General features: G+C 37.8%; 1 long non-coding RNA gene across 1 annotated transcript; it reads right to left on the reverse strand.

The window, feature by feature from the left end:
- Positions 1 to 7452: 7452 nt before the first annotated feature.
- On the reverse strand, positions 7453 to 16827 carry LOC140727374 (uncharacterized). The gene is made up of 2 exons (XR_012098833.1): positions 16645 to 16827; positions 7453 to 7698 (listed from the first exon to the last, which is right to left on the reverse strand). It is a non-coding gene; the product is annotated as an uncharacterized lncRNA (long non-coding RNA).
- Between the last annotated feature and the right edge of the window lie 1378 nt (positions 16828 to 18205).

Consider the following 18205-nt stretch of genomic DNA (forward strand, 5'->3'; position numbering starts at 1 on the left):
TTCTTATCACAATTGCCTATGCTCACGTGGGGTGCTGACTCCTGTTTTCGTTGAGGAAAATATATTCTTAGTTTTATCTGACTGTTGTGTAAATTTTTTATGTCTGTTATTCCACTTCCTCCTTCTTTCCTAGGCAGTATTCTAAGTGAGTTTGAGTATACGTAGTTTTTCTAAAATCTGTCATTTCAGTTCTTATTTTTCTTTCTATGTTTTCTAGATCAGTTTCATACCAAGTTATTATGCCAAAAGAATATGTTAATATGTTTAATAGAAGTGTTTATTGCCTTTGTTATATTTTTAATATTGAGCTCTGCTTGTCAGCTTTTCTTAAGCCTTGAAGTAAATTCAGTCAAAAGTTCTCTCTTCATCGAAGCACAGCCTATTTACTTTGCTAGGCAACATACACAGAATGCTAGAAGAACTCAGCAGGTCAGGCAGCATCTGTGGAAAAGAGTAAATGGTTGACGGTTCAGGCCGAGACCCTTCGTCAGGAGTGAGAAGAAGGAGGAAGATGCCAGAATGAAAAGGTGGAGGGGAAAGAGGTTGGATGGAAGGTGATAGGTGAAGCCAGGGGGTGGGGAATATCAAGGGCTGGAGAAGAAAGAATCTGATAGGAAGGGAGAGTGGACAATAGGAGAAAGGGAAGGAGGAGGGGAAGTAATAGGCTGGTGGGAAGAAGTGAAAGGGCAGAGTGGGGAATAGAGGAATGGAGGAGGGAAGATTTTATTACCAGAAGGAGAAATCGATATTCAAGCCAACAGGTTGGACTATAGGCTGTTGCTCCTCCACCCTGAGTGTAGCCTCACCTTGGCACAAGAAGAGGCCATGGACCGACATGTCAGAATGGGAATGGGAATTAAAATATTTGGCCACTGGGACATCATTCTTGTGGTGCATGTTGCAGGTGTTCTCAATGAAGCAGTCCCCTAATTTATAACCAGTCTCCCCATATAGAGGTGAGATCGTCTGCCACAAACGGGACTTCCCGGTGACCAAACATTTCCACCGTCTGCAGACATCTGCAGATTTCCAGCATCTGCAGGCTTTCTCATGTTTCTATTTTCTTTGCTTCTTGACATCCTAGATACTAATTTTTCATGTTCATCCATATTGTATCCTGCTGCTCTGTTCTATATTCTCACAGCTGTATTGTGCTTTCCTTTATGTTTAATGTTCTGTACTTATCCAGTCCAAAGTTCATGTTTATATCTTTTGAAAATAGTTCTACTATTTGAATTGACTGCTTTAGCTTCACTGATGAAGGAGCATATAATTTCAAGTTGTCCATGTGTAGAAGACGTGTCAAGATATTATTCATTTGGTTGTTTTTGATTTGATCCCTTATTTTCATCTGATTCAGTAAATTCAGTAAATTTAAAGCTAGAGAAAACCATAGTCAGTTTAGAGAGTCACCCTGGAAAATGACTCAATTTATTGTTAATAGATAGGGAGATTATAGCGTGCCAATGCTTCATCAGATGTTTTTGAAATTTCACAAGTAGTGTGTGCAGTTTATATATATTAAAAGCTTCTATTAACCGAGTGTGGGACAGAATCATGTGCTTTTTAGTAATCAATATACTGTAACTACATGAAAGGCTTCTGCTTTTCCACCAGGTTCGATTTAGAATTACAGAATCTATTATCAGTTGTTCTTTACATCCCTTCGTACCTTTATGGCATTCTTTCTGCTCTTTTGTAAGTAAATTGCTGTGATTAGTTGTGAGATGCATAATGTTATAATGTTATATGTAGCTTGTAAACAAGGAATAGGACAATATTTTGGTGGGTCATTTGTCATTTCTCCTTTATATAGGAGATATCTTTTACCTGTCAAAAATTTGGACTCTTTTTCAAGGATTTTTCAGAAAATTGTTGTTATGTATTAATAGGTACGGATGAAGACAAGTAATTTTTATCTCAATAATTATGAATATTATTACTGTCAGTAGTTTACCAGTTGTGGATAATTTTTACTACCGCTTTTGGCATATCCATTGTACTTTCAAGTCTTTTCATGTCTTCAACTGTGTGAGTGTGTTCTTTTTCCTCCCTAATCCAGCTTTCTTCTTCATACTGTGTCATTCTCTTTGACCAGATATCAGACCAAAATTTCATTATCTCTGTGTTTGTAGGTAATTCTGTGTTAGTGTTGGTGGCACTTTGGTGTGTCAAATTTAGTTTCAATGTCCTTTATAAACCTTCATTGTTCCTAAACTGATATTTCTTTTTTCTTCATCTGGCACATTTCATGTATCTATCTGGTCTTGCTTTTTATTCATCAATTTGTTTTTTCTTTTAGAATATCTAAAAATTCTACAGTGCTTCCTGCAATATCTCTGGAGACAGCTTATCTACTGATGTCTATTATAAACCCATTGACTTACACAGCTACCTGGACTATACCTCTTCCCACCCTGTTACTTGTAAAAGTGCCATCCTCTTTTCTCAATTACTCTATCTCCACTGCATCTGCTCTCAGAATGAGGCTTTTCATTCTAGAACTAAGGAGGTGTCCTCTTTCTTCAAAGGAAGAGGCTTCCCTTCCTCTACCATCAACTAAACTAAACACAACTAAACTTAACTGAGTTCCTCCAGCATTTTGTGTGTGTTGTCTACAATATTTTTGTTAGGTTGTATGAACCATATATTTCCTTGGTATTTCTTAGCTTTTCTCTTAACTTTCTTCTCAGGTTATTCATTTTATACTTGATTAGGTAATCTATTTCTGATAATGTTTCAATTCTCATCTCTTCTGCCATTTTAGGAGTACGTTTCATTACTCTTTTATGGGTTTCTATTAATGAATGCCTCTATTCTGGAGCCATTGCACTGCACTGCCGTTAACACTGCTCATATGATATTGTGTGTAGTTCTTCAAATATTTCAAGTTCTCCTAAAAATTGTGGTGATACACTATTATTGAGAGTATAAACAATTTTTGTAAATTTTGCTTTGCTTTGGTATGTAGGGTCTCTTTGTTGGGTCAGTGCCCATGCATTCTGTTGGTGTGGTGTTAAATGTTAGGCTTATTTTGTCTGTAACCTCAACTTCGTCATCAGCATTCTGCAGAGGCTCTATGTCTGTGTTGTTGCTTTTACCATCAGGTTGTGGAGGCATTGTTGAAGTAATTATCTATTATTATTATTTCTTTTTCTCAGCTCAAGTTTGTAAAACCTGAGGAAAGGGCATAGCGATGCACACTCATTTGTCAATTACTAGGAACTTTTGGACTATTCTAGTGGTGTTTAGTATTGTGGTTCTCTGCAGATTTACATAGATATTGCTGTGTAACACAAATTGTTTAATGCTATTGTGTAGTGCCTCTGGGAATAGACCAGTTACTATCGGGACAATGTATACCTTGTTCATGTTCCAAAGTCTTTCAATTTCCTCTTTTAATTCAATGTATTTCTCATGTTTTTCATACTGATTTCTGTAAGTTATGTGTGTTTGGAATGGCTATATCTATTAAGTAGGTTGTTCTTGCTTGTTTATCATGTATCCGGACTTATTATAGATTGTCCTATCTGCAATAACCGATCAGTCATAATATAATTTGTTGTATTTTGACTCTAAAACTGGATCAGGATTGTATTTATAGTAAAGTGTGATTTCATTTATGAGTTTGTATTTTAAAGCAAGATTTTGATGAATGATGTCTGCCACTTGATTAATTGTGCTTCTGTAAGTAATCAGATTGTGTTAAACTGCCACAGGATCCTGTAATGTGTTGGATTGTTTCCGGTTTTTCTTGGCATTTACTACATATATCATCTTGAATTTGTTGGTCTTCTATTATGTATTTTTGATTATTTTTTGTGTTAACCACCTGATCCTGTATTGCCTCAAGGAACCCTTCTGTTTCTGGGCCAAGCTCTCCAACTCTGAGCCAGACATTCGACGCTTCTTTGTCGACATCTAGTCAGCTCAGGTTGTGGGGATGTCTTCCATGAAGGGTCATGCTCTTTCATGGGTTAACCTTTTCTTCAATAGTGATAACTTCTTCATTTTCTGGGTTGTGCTCTCATTTAAGCTAAGTGGTGTATTCATCTTATCAGGATTGCATATGTTTGCAATGGAGTGCTGAATCCTGTTTTTGTTGATGAAAATATATCCTCAGAACTTTTATCTGACTGTTGTGTAGAGGTTTAATGTCTGTTTTTCCTCTTCCCCCTTCTGTCCCAGGGAGCGTTAATCTAAGCGCATTGGGTGTACATAACGTTTTCTGAAATTTGTCATTTCAGTTCCTATTTTTCTTTGTAAATTATTTTCCAGATCCATTTCATACCAAGATGTTATGCAAAAGTAATATGTTAATATAGGTATAGAGAAAGTGTTTATTGCCTTTGTTATATTTTTACAGTTGAGCTCTGTTTAGCAGAGTTTCTTAAGCCTTGAAGTAAATTCTGCTGAAAATGTTTCCTTTAGCACACTATGGTCTATTTCCTTTCCTTGTTGATATCCCAGATACTTGTACATTTCATATTCACCCATCAGTTGTATTGTATCCTGCTGCTGTTTTGTATTCTGTTAGCTCGATTGCACCTTGCTTTATGTTTAATGTTCTGCATTGATCCAGTCCAAAGTTCATGTTTATATCTTTTGAAAATTGTTAGAACATTTGAATTAATTGCTCTAGATTTAATGATGAAGATACATATAATTTTGAATCTGGTTAAAGTATAGTTCATTTCGTTGTCTCTAATTTGATACCCAATTTTCATCTGATTCTGCAAATTAAAGAGTGGGTTCAAGCTAGACAAAACTATAGTGGACTTAGTAGCCTTGAAAAATGCCTCAGTTCATTTTGATAACAATGATTGTTCTTTTTTGGTTGTTAATTGATAGGGTTATTATAGTGCACCTGTGCTTCATCAGATGTTGAAGGAATTTATCTTTGAACTTCGAACTTTGTCAATCTGTCCTAGCTAAACTATCTCTCACAAAAGCAAGAACGGAAAACATAGGAAGGAAGTCTAAGCCATATGACCAATAAGCCTATTCAATCACTTAGAAAGATCACGCTTTCAATATTGTTCTAGCTTCACCACTCCATAATTCAATGTAAAACTTCAATATCACATTCCCTAAATTAACCTCTTCCCTCTGAGATTATTATCTTGCTCTCATTAAAAATGATAGGCTCCCATATATTGATCCCCGCTGAATATGTTAAAAGTTCCAAACGCATGCTATTAAACTCATCGTTTAACCTAATTTTGAATTTGATTTGAACAAACAATACCAAGTTCAAAGTACTCCATGATTATTATATTAACATTGTTACAATCTCTTATATCTTGATCAATATACTATTTCTACAGCTGCTGTTAAAATGGTTTTATGTTATTTCCACCAGTGGTACTTGTACTTTGTTGTCTCTTATCTCTACTTCTACAAATGCTATTTCCTGAACTTCCAAATCAAGAGCAATTTTTTTTACAGCTGTTTGAACATGGTTATCTTTTTAAGGACCTTGCACCCCTTTTCCACTTTGTCTGTCCATCTAATTTACCCTGAAATTTACTTTTTAACTTGTGTCGTAAATGCACCTTATGCTACATGTCAATCTTCTGGAATACATTTTATTATTTGTTAACTTATTTGTGGTAGCAGCTAATATACGTTGTGCTGCCTTCTGGTCTTTCTTCCACGGCCAACCCGAGTGCCCTAACTGGGTGGCAATGGAGTTGAGCTCCACTAAAGAATTATCTATATCTGCACTTCTTGGCTCTGCACTCCCTAGCAGTCTGCCCAGATCAATAGCTAATCCTCTGGTTAGACACACTTTGCATATATGGGGTCAGTTCAGGAAATGCTATGGTTTCCAGGGGTTTTCCGTTTCTAGCCCTGTCGCACATAATCACCTTTTTTTACTTACTACGTACAATTCAGCATTCCATGTTTGGTACAGGAAGGGCATTAGACATTTTGAAGATCTCTTCATTGATAATCACTTCGCTTCTTTTCAGCAGCTCTCTGTTAAGTTCAACCTGCCTAACGCTCACTTTTTCAGATATCTCCAAATCCGACACTTTACTGCTCCTTTAATTCCTAACTTTCCTGAAATGCCTGTGAAAAATGCTATGGACCTATTTCTTTCCATTAATCCACTAGGTAAAGGTTTAATTTCAATTATCTGAGATAAACTAGCAGCCTTACGACAGGCCCTTGTGGATAAAATTAAAATGGCCTGGGAGCAGGATTTAAATATCTCCTTATCCGAGGAGAGCTGGGACTCAGTTCTCAAATCGGTTAACTCAACCTCCCTTTGTGTTCGCCATTGCCTCTTACAGTTTAAGATTGTTCATAGAGCCCATATGTCTAAATCTAAACTATCTCGATTCTACCCTGGCATTAGTCCACTCTGTGATAAATGCAAGAGGGGCGAGGCCTCTCTCATCCATATGTACTGGTTCTGTCCTAGCTTGGAGAAATTCTGGAAAGATGTCTTCACTACATTATCGGGTATTCTGAATCAGCACCTAGAACCAAACCCCTTAATTGCTCTGTTCGGTTTTTGGGGCGAGACAGATTTATGTCTGGGTCCGACAAAATGCCGAATACTATCCTTTGCCTCTCTCCTGGCGAGACGCTTGATCCTCCTTAGATGGAGAGATGTTGCCCCGCCCACTCATGCGCAATGGCTTAACGACATTATGGCCTGCTTGGACCTCGAAAAAATTCATTATTCAGTTCTTAATTCGGATCTAAAGTTCCATAAGGTCTGGGGACCTTTTATCGAGTACTTTCATAACCTTCCTCCTGACTAGGTTTTTTTTCTTTTTTTTCTTCTTTTCAGTCCCTTGCTTTCAGCTCCCTTTTTTTTCTGGTAGTAGGCATTATTATCCTCTGTTGCTAAGTGTATTCACAGTCTGGGAGTTTGACTGTCCGGACTTATACTCTTTATACTGTGTGGTGGTTGGTCTGGAGTTGTTGTTGTTTTTTTCTTGTGTTGTGGGGTTTGGGGAGGACACTAAGTTTACTTGTCTTTAATTTAGGTGCTTTTTTGTTAAATTCTCTTCCTTTGTAGCATATTGTTATTGTATGCTTAACCTTGCTCTGTATTAATGCTCCTCATTGGGATTTGGGGTTTTTAATTTTGTAAAATGTTTTGAAAATCTAATAAAAATTTTTTTTAAAAAAACAAAACTTATTTGTGGTAGTATTACTTTATGTGTTATGTGTGGGTTAAATGTACTGTGTTGAGCACCCTGATCCGGAGGAATGTTGTATCGTTTGCCGGTATACATGAATACGGTTGAGTGACAAAAAAATCTTGAACTTGAAACATTTAGTTCCAAATTTGGTTCACATCTAACTGCATCCCTATAATGGCTATTGACTCATATCTATCAATCTTTATTTGTATTATGAATTCAACTATCTTGTTCCAAAGGCTTGTGTATTTGGATACACTAACTTTAATATTAACCTTCCATTACACTATTCCCTTAATCCAACCTGGTTTAGCCTCCCTAGCAGGATATTGGCCAAACTGTCTTTATTACCCCATACAGTTGATCACATCTTCTGCATTTCTGCATGTGATGCATAAATGCAGAAATTCAGCCTTCCTATCAAGTGGGACTGGAGCTGAGTTGTGGGGATAGATGCTTGCATGGAATATTCTTCTGATCTGGGCTGACTGAAACATCTTGCATCAGGTGGAAGCACACTTCATTGGTCTTCATGCTTTGAAAGGAAGGAAAAAGTACATGACATTTAGATAGTTCTTGTTTTTAAAAATATCCTTTTAAATTTTCCTCAAACTCCTTTTAAAATACTACACTACCCATTGTAAAGCTTTGTATAAAAATATCCTTTTAAATCTTCTTCAATCTGTTAAAATACTCCTTTCAATCTCACTCATATTTTAACATAACATTTTAAATCTTCCTTAAATGCATTATGAAAAATATTCTTGCTCAAACTCTTAAATATAATCTTTTAACATTTCATAAAATATCTTATAAACATATTCTTTTAAATCTTAGCTCAATCTTTTAAATAAACTTTCTAAATTCTTCCTAAAGTAATTTAAAAAGAAATATTTGGTATATCTTGCTCTCACATAAATATATTCTTTTAACTCTTTTTAAAATCTCATAAAATATCCTTTTAAATCTTAGCTTTTATATTTCTTCCTAAAACATGTATTTTTTTCTTTTAAGTCTTGTCATTTTTTTAAAGAGTATTTTTGAAAACTCTTTTTTAAAACATCCTCTAGTGGATTACGAGATTAAAATTTTAAAGCAATTGAATTGTTTTAAAGCGTTCAGAAGTTTTTTTCAAATGACCAAGAATGTTACTCTTTTTTAGGTTTTTTATTGTACAAACAGAAAATGCTGAAAATACTGAACAAGTCCTTATTTCAAGAGGATAGAAAATAAAGGTAAGGATGTAATGCTGAGGCATTATAAGGCATTGGTCAGACTGCACTTGGAATATTGTGAGCAGTTTTGGGCCCTTTATCCAAGAAAGGATATGCTGGCATTAGAGAGATTCCAGAGAATGCTAATGAGAATCATTCTGGAAATGAAAGGGTTAATGTGTGAGTAGCATTTGATGGCTCTGGACCTGTACTCACTGTAGTTTAGAAGAATGAGGGGGAGTTATCTCATTGAAACCTATCAAATATTTGAAAGGCTTGAATATTGTATTTCCTATAGTGAGGAAGTCTAGCTCCAGGGGACACAACCTCAGAATACAAGTATGTCCATTTAGAACAGATATGAAGAGGAATTTCTTTAGCCAGAAGGTGATGGATCTGTGGAATTCATTGGCACAAACAGCTGTGGAGGTTATTATTGGGTATATTTAAAGCGGAGGTTGAAAGGTTTTTTCTTAGTAAAGGTGGCAAAGGTTACAGGGAGAAGTCAGGAGAAGGGGGTTGAGAGAAATAATAAATCAGCCACGATGGAATGGCAAAGTAGATTTGATGGGCCAAATGGGCAAATTTTGCTCTAATTTGTGACCCTATAATGTTTGAGTCCTGCAGCATATGAAGGAAGTAAAATTGCGATAACATTTCAGCAGAAACAGGAGATATTAGAGGTAAACAATTTTTAAGATGCAGAGAAAGGAGAAGGACAGGAGAGGACAAAAAGGAAGGTCCATGATAGGGGAGATTAAAAGAGAGATTAAATGACAAGAAGAATGATGATGCAAAACAAAAGGGGAAGGTCAAGACCTAAAGATCTGCCGAGAGGAATTGTAAATGCAAGAAGCAGAAATAAAAATATTATTGTTGTTCAAAATTCCAAAAGTTACGGGAATGCTGAGGTTACTGAAATCAATGTAGAACAATTCAGTTGTTGAAATGGCATCCAGAGGCCTGCACTATTGATCATGTGAAAGGAGTTCAAATCTCTTTATGGTAGCTGTGGAAGTTAAATTCAATTGAATAAATCTGGAATAAAAAGCTAATATCATAATAATGAATTACCAGAATCCCTAAAATCTACCCCACCTCAATCATTCTCTTTTGTTTGAACTCATATCAGGCAGAAAATAGACTGTGGGACTATGTCTCAAGGATTCTCACAGAGTTTTCCTCAAGTTTCCTGAAATAGTGCCAAATATGAATACAGCCATATCAGCAGAGATCCAACACTACTTGCCACTGTTTGCATACTCTGGGGCACCATCTCTTCCTATTAACCATATTTCTGCTCAGCACTGGGCTTCCTCTTTGAATTTAACACTCTGACTGAAGTTGTAATGACTTTCATGCTCAACATCAAATTCAACAATTTCAGATAATCTGCCCTATCAGTTTCCGCCAAAACTGAAGAGTTCTGATGCAAGGTCATCAACATGTAACATTAACCATTTTTCTCCCTCACACCTGACCTATTAGGTATTCCAGGCATTCTCTTTTATTGGAGACTTCCAGCAACTGTAAATCTTTGTATCTCACAGTTCCAACATCACTTTCATTCACTCCCATCGCCTCTTCACATTCACCTCCTTCTATTTACGTCTCCTCTAGAGAGGGCTGCTGCAATTAATAAGTCTTACTATCTTCTACCAAACAAAAATGGTACCAACGCCAATTGTGTCATTCAGTTTCACTTGGTCTCCATTATCACCATTCCCTCGTCTCCCAACACTTCCATCTCTGCAACTTAAGACACCTTTGATTTCTTACTTTACCTAGTTCTCATGAAATGTCAACCGGAATAACATAAATTCAACTTCTATCTTTAAAATTGCTGCTTGACATGGATATTTCATAAGGACAGAAGAAAACAGGAGCTGGGACAGACAGACAACCCGGCCCCTCAAGCTTATCCCACTATACAATAAGTTATCTACTTTGTCTTTATGTAATTTCCATAGCTTTCTTCATTTACTTTGGAATGCTAACATATACATAGAAGAGTATAACACAGTATAGGTCCTTCAGCCCAGAATGTTATGCCCACCCATTAACCTGAACTAAGATCACTCTAACTCTTCTCTTCTATATAGTCCACCATTGTTCTATCATCCATCTAAGAGTGCCTATCTAAGAGTTTCCTTAATGTCCCTAATGTATCTGAACTTACCACCAGCCCTTGCAGTGCATTCCATGTACCACCGCCCACTGCCAGAAAACTTAATTCCGACATCTTCCCTAAACTTTCCATCCAACACCTTAAAGTTATGCCTCCTTGTACTAGCCATTTGCACCTTGGGGGAAAAGGTTCTTGCTGCACACTCAAAGCCTTTTGCTTCGGGACCCACAGTTAGAGTTGCAGATAGTGGAGAGAGTTCCCATGACCATTCCTTACTCCATGCCATTCTGTTTTCCCTTCTATACCCCTCACCTTAATGAGCTTCTGAGCCATCTTGTACCATGGTTCTTTCTGCGTATATGTTCATCTTTGCAGGAGGTGAGAATATCATCCTAGCTTTGGGGAATGGTTATCACCAATGTTGGTGCAAAGGGACCCAGAGGTAAGTAAGGTGCTGGAACTGGAGTTGCATCATTATCTGGTAATGCCATGAGGTTATGTTGCAGCTCTATAGAACTCTGGTCAGAGCACACTTGAAATATTGTGTTCAGCTCTGGTCTGGGTGCCTCATTATAAGAGGGATGTGGAATCTTTAGAGAGGGTACAGAGTAGATTTACCAGAATGCTGCCTGGGTTAGAGAGCATGTATTTTGCATATAGGTTGAGCAAAGTAGGGCTTTTTCTCTCTGGAATGAAGGAGTATGAGCTGTGACCTGATAAGAGGCAGAGTTCGAATGGATAGCCAAAGACTTTATCCCCACGTCAGAAATGGCGAATGTGTTAGTGTATAACTTTAAAATGATTAGAGGGAAGTATAGGGGGGATGTCAGAGATAAGTTTTTTACATCAAGAGTGGTAGGTGCATGGAACACCCTGCCAGGGTTTGGGGGAGGGAGGGTGTTGGTTGGTGATAGAGGGAGATGCATTAGGAACATTTAAGGGACTATGTAGGAGGAAAGGGCTGAATTGATCTTAGAGTACATTAAAAGATTGGTACAATGTCATGGGTTGCAGGGCCTGCACTGTGCTGTAATGTTCTACGTTCTACGTCCTCAGTGCTCACAAACATCATTGACCTGGAGGATGTTATTGAGCAGTGGGGTGAGTGGCCCAGGGCTATGGGTTGGTCCTGTTGTTGGACCAGATCAAGTGGAGTTTATTGTCAGATGCTAAAATTACAGCGAAGTGCAGGTACAATGAGAAACAGTATGAATTTTCTACAAATGTTATGGTGGACCATTATTTGAAATCCCTTGGAAGTATACTCAGGACTCCTTATCAATACTGGCCACTTCAGTATGATACAGGGTGGGGATACACCTGAGAACTACAGCCCAAAAAGGCATGAACTGCTGCAGCAAAAAAAATCTGTGGGAGAAGCAGGATGGTACATGCTGACTTGAATTTCTATTTCACCTGCAAATGGGACAACGCAGCCACTAATTTAAGGACAGTGGATGATAGGACAGTATGATAGCTACCGGACTTGGTGTCTTGCCTGGAGCTTTCAGGAGCACCATCGCTTGGAATTCTGGGCAGCAAGAATGTACCCCTATGGGCTTGCATGGCCCTTGGACCTGCTAAAAGCATGTTTACATCATATCCTGGAGCAAGATAGGAGAATGGCCAACTCTGCTGGAAAAATATATTTGGGCGAAGGGTGGAGGAGTGGTTTCACCACATGAGCTTCCCCCCTAAACTTTCCTTCCCAACCTCACATCCTTGACTCATCTCTAATTTGTTTTCTTAGATAATAAGGAAAGATCATTATTAAACATAAAAGAAAAATATCCTCATTTCTAGTGACAATCTCCCCCTTGGACATTTGAAGATGTTACAGTCCAGTCTTCAGTTCCTAAAGCTTCAATATTAAATACATCTGGCTATTTATTGCAGACACTACTCATCCTGCAAACTGTCTTTCCCTAAAGCTTCAAAAATTCATGCCATCTTAAACTACAAACACTTCAAGCTACTTTTTACAATGCTGTTTACAATGTAACTGCATTCTGATATTTATGTTTTAATGCACATTTTATTCCATACCCATGCTTTAACAGTGAACTTTATTTTTTATATAATTCTTTATTCTTTACCATTGCTGAATGATGTTTTTTTTGTTGCATGTCGCACCCTGACCAACACACAACTGCAAATATCTAATACATGTGAATATGATCCTTCTTGAGATAATGAATAAACCTCCTTATAAAACAGCAACAGGCACGGGTCGGAACCTGCAAAATGGCAAGTCAGGAAGCCGTAACCAACAAGCCTTTGTGGGTTGTAGGATCTTGCAGCTATTACACACACACACAATATGTCAGTGACAGGTGTAAATTGCATTCCAGGCACACAGAAGGAGCATCATTGATGGTTAGACAGAGGCTTCCTGCATTGCTTACTCCAGTTCAGAAGGGAAATCATAAGAGTGAAATTTATTTAAGGCTTTTATGTCAGATGAGGAAGATCCTCTTTTATAATATGTCTACTTGCTTTAAGGAATGAGATTAGACTATAAGACCATGATATAGGAGTAAAATTGGGTCACTCAGCCCATTGTGTATGTTCCACCATTTAGTAATTCTTCTTAAGTCCATCAATACTATTGGAGTATAGGTTACTGACAGCAGCTATTCAGAGTCCTTGTCTTGGGCCACTCTTTCAATCTTTCAAGGTGTAGCCCATCGAAGATCCTTCTTCTTCCAGGGATAAGGTCTTTGGAGCTACTGTTGCTGTTTCTGTAGCACTGTCTTTTTTTTTGCGATGGGGTTGTTAGCCCCATGTCCAACCCTCTTCCTTTCGCAGCTGGACTTGAGACCATCCAGGGCAGAGATATCATTAAATCATAGCTGTTTTTTGAAAAAAACATTCGCCCATCTTCTCCATTTAACACTTAACCCCCTCATCAATGAACAACCATTAATTTCTGCCTTAAGTAGACTCAATGACTTGACCTCCACTACCCTCTGTGGAAACAAGCCCAAAAGATTCACCACCTTCTGGCTGAAGAAATTCCTCTTCATACCAGCTCTGAAGGAACATCCCTTTATTCTGAGCTTGTGACCTCAGATTCTAGATTCTCCTTTAATGGAAATGTTCTTTTCTTGTCCACTTTATCGAGGTTTTCAGTATTAGGTAGGCTTCAATAAGATTCACCTCATCCTTCCAAACTCCACTGAGTACAGACCCAGAGCATTATGTCAGCATATATGTCTAAGTGGCAGGTAAATTCAATCAAGGAACATGGATCATTGCAGCTCAACGTTTCAGATTATTTTGAACTCACTTTATCACATAAGACTATGCTATAGATGAGATGAGGAAAGATTTTCCATTATTGAACATATAGCAGATCATTTGTAAATGGCAGAGAGACTGTCGTCAAGCTAATCAGTGCTCACTACCTCCCAACTTCACTAAGGTGCACTATGAGCAATGTACTTTCTAAACTCCCTCTCATGGACCCCAGACTATCTACCTTTTGCCTTTTCTCACCACACCCCACCATTTATTCCTCCTTCTTGATGGTAGCAATAAGAAGTGAGACCCAGCACATGCCCTCTCCTTATTGAGAATGTACAGGAGCTTGAAGACACACACTCACTGTGTCAGGAACAGCTTCTTTCCCTCTGCCATCAGATTTCTCAGTGGACATGTACACTACCTCACTGTCCTTTTCTCTTTTGTTTGCTTTCTCTTTTTCACTACTTACTTAAGTTTTTTGTATATGTACAGTTTCTGTTTCTTATCGTAATTTATAGTACATTTTATGTAGTGCCATGTACTGTTGCTGCAAAACAACAAACTTCACAACATATGACAGTGAAATTAAACCCGAATCTAATTCTGATTCTATTAGATTCACATCCCCTCTCGATCACTGTTGCCTTCAATAATCAATACCTACTTCTTTCTCACTACACGCTACGATGGTTGACATTTTTCACTTTCTCTATCTTTTTCAATGTTTCCTACACTGATCTATCATTCTCTATTTTACTATACCATGCATTTATCAATATTGCTCTCTTTCCTCTACTAATTGACGTAAAGGGCAGCTTTAGTGATTATTCACAAATTTCCATTATCCATCAGAATTAGGATGAACACAATTAAAACACTAATTAACCCTATAAATGTTGCACTAAAACTCTTAAATGTTATGATATTACTTAAATTTTGTTTTCAGTTCAAAAGTTTGAGATTTCTTTAAGGGGATTATAGTTGATCGTGTTGTTCTTCACAAGTATCCTCAGCATTGTACAATTAAAATGATGAGACTCGATGTAATTGTTTAGAAAACATTGAGTGTGAAATACAATGTAAGATTTCTGATACTATTGGTCCACAACCAGGCAGGGTTGAGATTTTGAGCCAATGGCTTTTGAGATTCATTGAACTGAATAAAGGAGAAATTGAACTTTGACTCCATCTAAATGTGCATGGACAGTAGTCTTGAGGGGAGGGAGGTAAGTGCAACCAGCAATCAAGACTGTCACACATGTTTAGCATTAGCAAGAAATTAAAATCTATCTTCATATTTCTCTGTTGAGAAGTTTGCCTGATAGGAATATTTTTTTCTCTGCTGGGATCAACAAAATAAATGAAAAAAAAACAGAAAAAAAAAATGAAAGATGGAATAAAGAGAAAACAAGAATCACTGAGGTCCTCATAATCAGAAACTTTGTGCACTTATGCACAGAAGCAAACTTTCCTGCTGTTTTTCTTTTTCCTCCATTACTAAAATTATTCCCACTGCTTCAGTTGATATATTCAGATATTCATGAAATTTACTCAAAATGATATATGCTCATAAATTGTAACTATTTACACAAAGCATGCAAAAATCAAATTTACCTGATCATGCCTAGAATGAAGTCACATGAAAAAGTTTGCACATTTCAACCACCAACTACCCAGAGTTAGACTTCACATGTTACGAAAATGAATGTTGTACAGCAATCAGAAAACAGCATGATCAAAACCTGCTGACATCTCCAAATGTGACATGAACAAAATGGTTTCCATTACCAATCTGATACGCATTGTATCTGCCACACTCATTTTACAATGCTCAAGATTTTTTCACACTCACTCTTGCTTACTCCACTAATCATTGCCATCTTTTTATGGTATGCCCCTTAATGTAACATATTGTGATTTTTGCCCCAGTGGCACTTTTAGCACTAGACTCCATCCTGGTGACATGGAGGTGCCACGGACACAGACCTATCAATCATAAGAAATCCCCAACTTTAGCACAGCCTTTTGCGGTCGTTCATTCAAGACCTGCTGAGCCCAGTGACCAACGCAGCAAAGTTGCAGTAGTTGGAAATATTTCCAGTAGTTTCTGCTGGGAAGTGAACAGCTCACAGATTGCTCTTTCTTTTAGGGTAGAAGACATGCAAATACAATTTGAAAGGGCATTGGATCCAATTTTGTGATTGCTTTTAGGTGGATGCCTGAAGCAGAACTAGTCTTGAGCGCAAAAGTTTTACCACACTGATGTGGGTCTGATCCCGTTTCCAAGCAATAAAGGTTTCTGTCTTAACACACTGCATAAAAGACATTTCTTCCACCTCACCACCTACCACTCAAACTGAACAAAAAGGGACACTGGAGACAAACAAATATAACATTTCGGCAATGGAAATTTTTCAGGAAATGAGACTTTTGTCTGACTGCACCTCTCAGTGCCACCTGACGCCCCTATTTTACCAGTATCTGTAATTTGAATAGACGTAGCTGCAGCTTTTCCATGGGTTTTGGATAAAAATCTAACTGGCATTTAGCCAGTGCTTACAAGCACATGAGCCTTGCTGAAAGGTGGAGCTCTTCAACTATAATTGTCTAGGAGTTTATGAGGAGTAGATAAATGATTATTCTTATTGTAAACATGGCTATATCTCTCCTGATGTGAATCACCCTGAGAAGGAAGTGGTGGGAGATACTTTTTTGGAGTGTAGCCTGTCATGATTACAGTTAACCCCACATCTCAACTGGAAAGAGAATTTCACAGCAAAACCATCCCCCAGCTTACTTGCAGTACTATTCTGTTTTCTCTTCACAATCTTTAGAGCTTTATTTTACATGTGGAAAATAAAGATATTGCAAAAAAGATTAAATCGCTTCTTACCGTTGCTTCACTGCTCAAATGCTCTTATTCCTTTCTCCACAGTTCAAAAGCATTTTGAAACTTTTCCTTCCGGTTGACAGTGTCCCAGAGATAATAACAATCCCAGGCATTGCATCTACTGAAAGAGCTAACCACATTAACCAGGCAGCTTTGTGTCATGTAAACTGAAAGTAGCCCATGATCTTATCCAGTGTCCTTGAGCTGAAAACTTTTGCCAACTCGCATTTCTCAATAAATTGCACTATCTGCTTTATTCTTGCCGAAGCCTTCTTCTTTTCACATTTACAGTATTTTAACCCACATAAAGTGCTGCTGTTGAAAAAAAATATTCCCGACTAGAAACCCTGCCCACACAGAACAGTCTCGTGTAGGTTAATCTCAGTATTAACCCTAGTCTTAGTCATGATCTCTATTTAGTCACTATTATCAGGTTTAAGGTCGTTTTAACACATTCAGTACTGGTGGAAAGGTTAGTTGTTTAATGTGGGTACTATTTAATTACTGATTTTAAGAGGAAGTCTTGCTTCCACCTTACAAAACAGAGGCGGTGAATCATGCAGATTCGTCTGCTGTACATCACAATGGTTTAGAGGTTGAATACAAGTGCCAGTGTTATGCGTTTGCTTAGGGTCAGGGCTTTCCTCAGTTTCCTTCTTTTCTCTCTACAGATTGTAGCTCACTACAGGGTATTGCTTCACTCCCTCAGCCAGCATCACATGAGGATATGGGGTCTGCAACAGAACAATCAAGTTACTGAACTTCCATCCAGAGGCCTGGGTCCGTCCATCAAGCGACATGGGATTGAATCCCACCTCAGGAACGGGGGGATTTAATATGAGCAGTTGAAGAAAGTTGGAAGAGAAGGTCGCATTAATAACTCAGGCACAAAATGAAGGGATTGTCATCATCAATTTGGTTGGTTCACTCGTGGGAAGGAGATCTACAGTCCTTGCCTGGTCTGACCCAGGGCAATGTGGCTGATTTTCCTTCCTTTCTTTATGAGCAGTTAGAGACAAAACAAAATGTCCATGCTAGTGATGTCCATATTCTGTTGGTGAACAAAGAGAAATATATTTCTCCCATGATCTTGCTTTGGATGCAATCTGCAACCCCGACTGATTATTATTGAGCTCTCCGCTGATATCCACACAAATAACCTCTCAGCAAAGGTAAAACTGGCCTATCGCTGCCCTCCTAATATAGAGTGGGGGAGGTAAGTTGAAATCCATGCCAGATAATATTAATTCACTATTATCCCTACTCTGTGATTGAACCTGGAACCCAATGGATGCATGTTAGGTGGTACAGTTATCTACTGCAGAAGCCGTATTCTTGAAACATTCTTCCCTAAAGGCATTAAAATTAGTCAAAGAGGTAATTAAATTTCATTCTTTCAACTAACTGCTCTATTTTATTAGAAGTAAGGGACTGTTTTTCCCACTGCACACCATGTATGAAATATCAGTCAAATAATTACAATTTGGAAATCAGTCAGCACTGCGTTTGATTATAACCCAACACTCAACTTATGATGAAGGCACAAGATGCTACAGATGCTGGA

The sequence above is a fragment of the Hemitrygon akajei genome, chromosome 5, assembly GCF_048418815.1.
Source record: "Hemitrygon akajei chromosome 5, sHemAka1.3, whole genome shotgun sequence".
Classification (NCBI taxonomy): Eukaryota; Metazoa; Chordata; class Chondrichthyes; order Myliobatiformes; family Dasyatidae; genus Hemitrygon; species Hemitrygon akajei.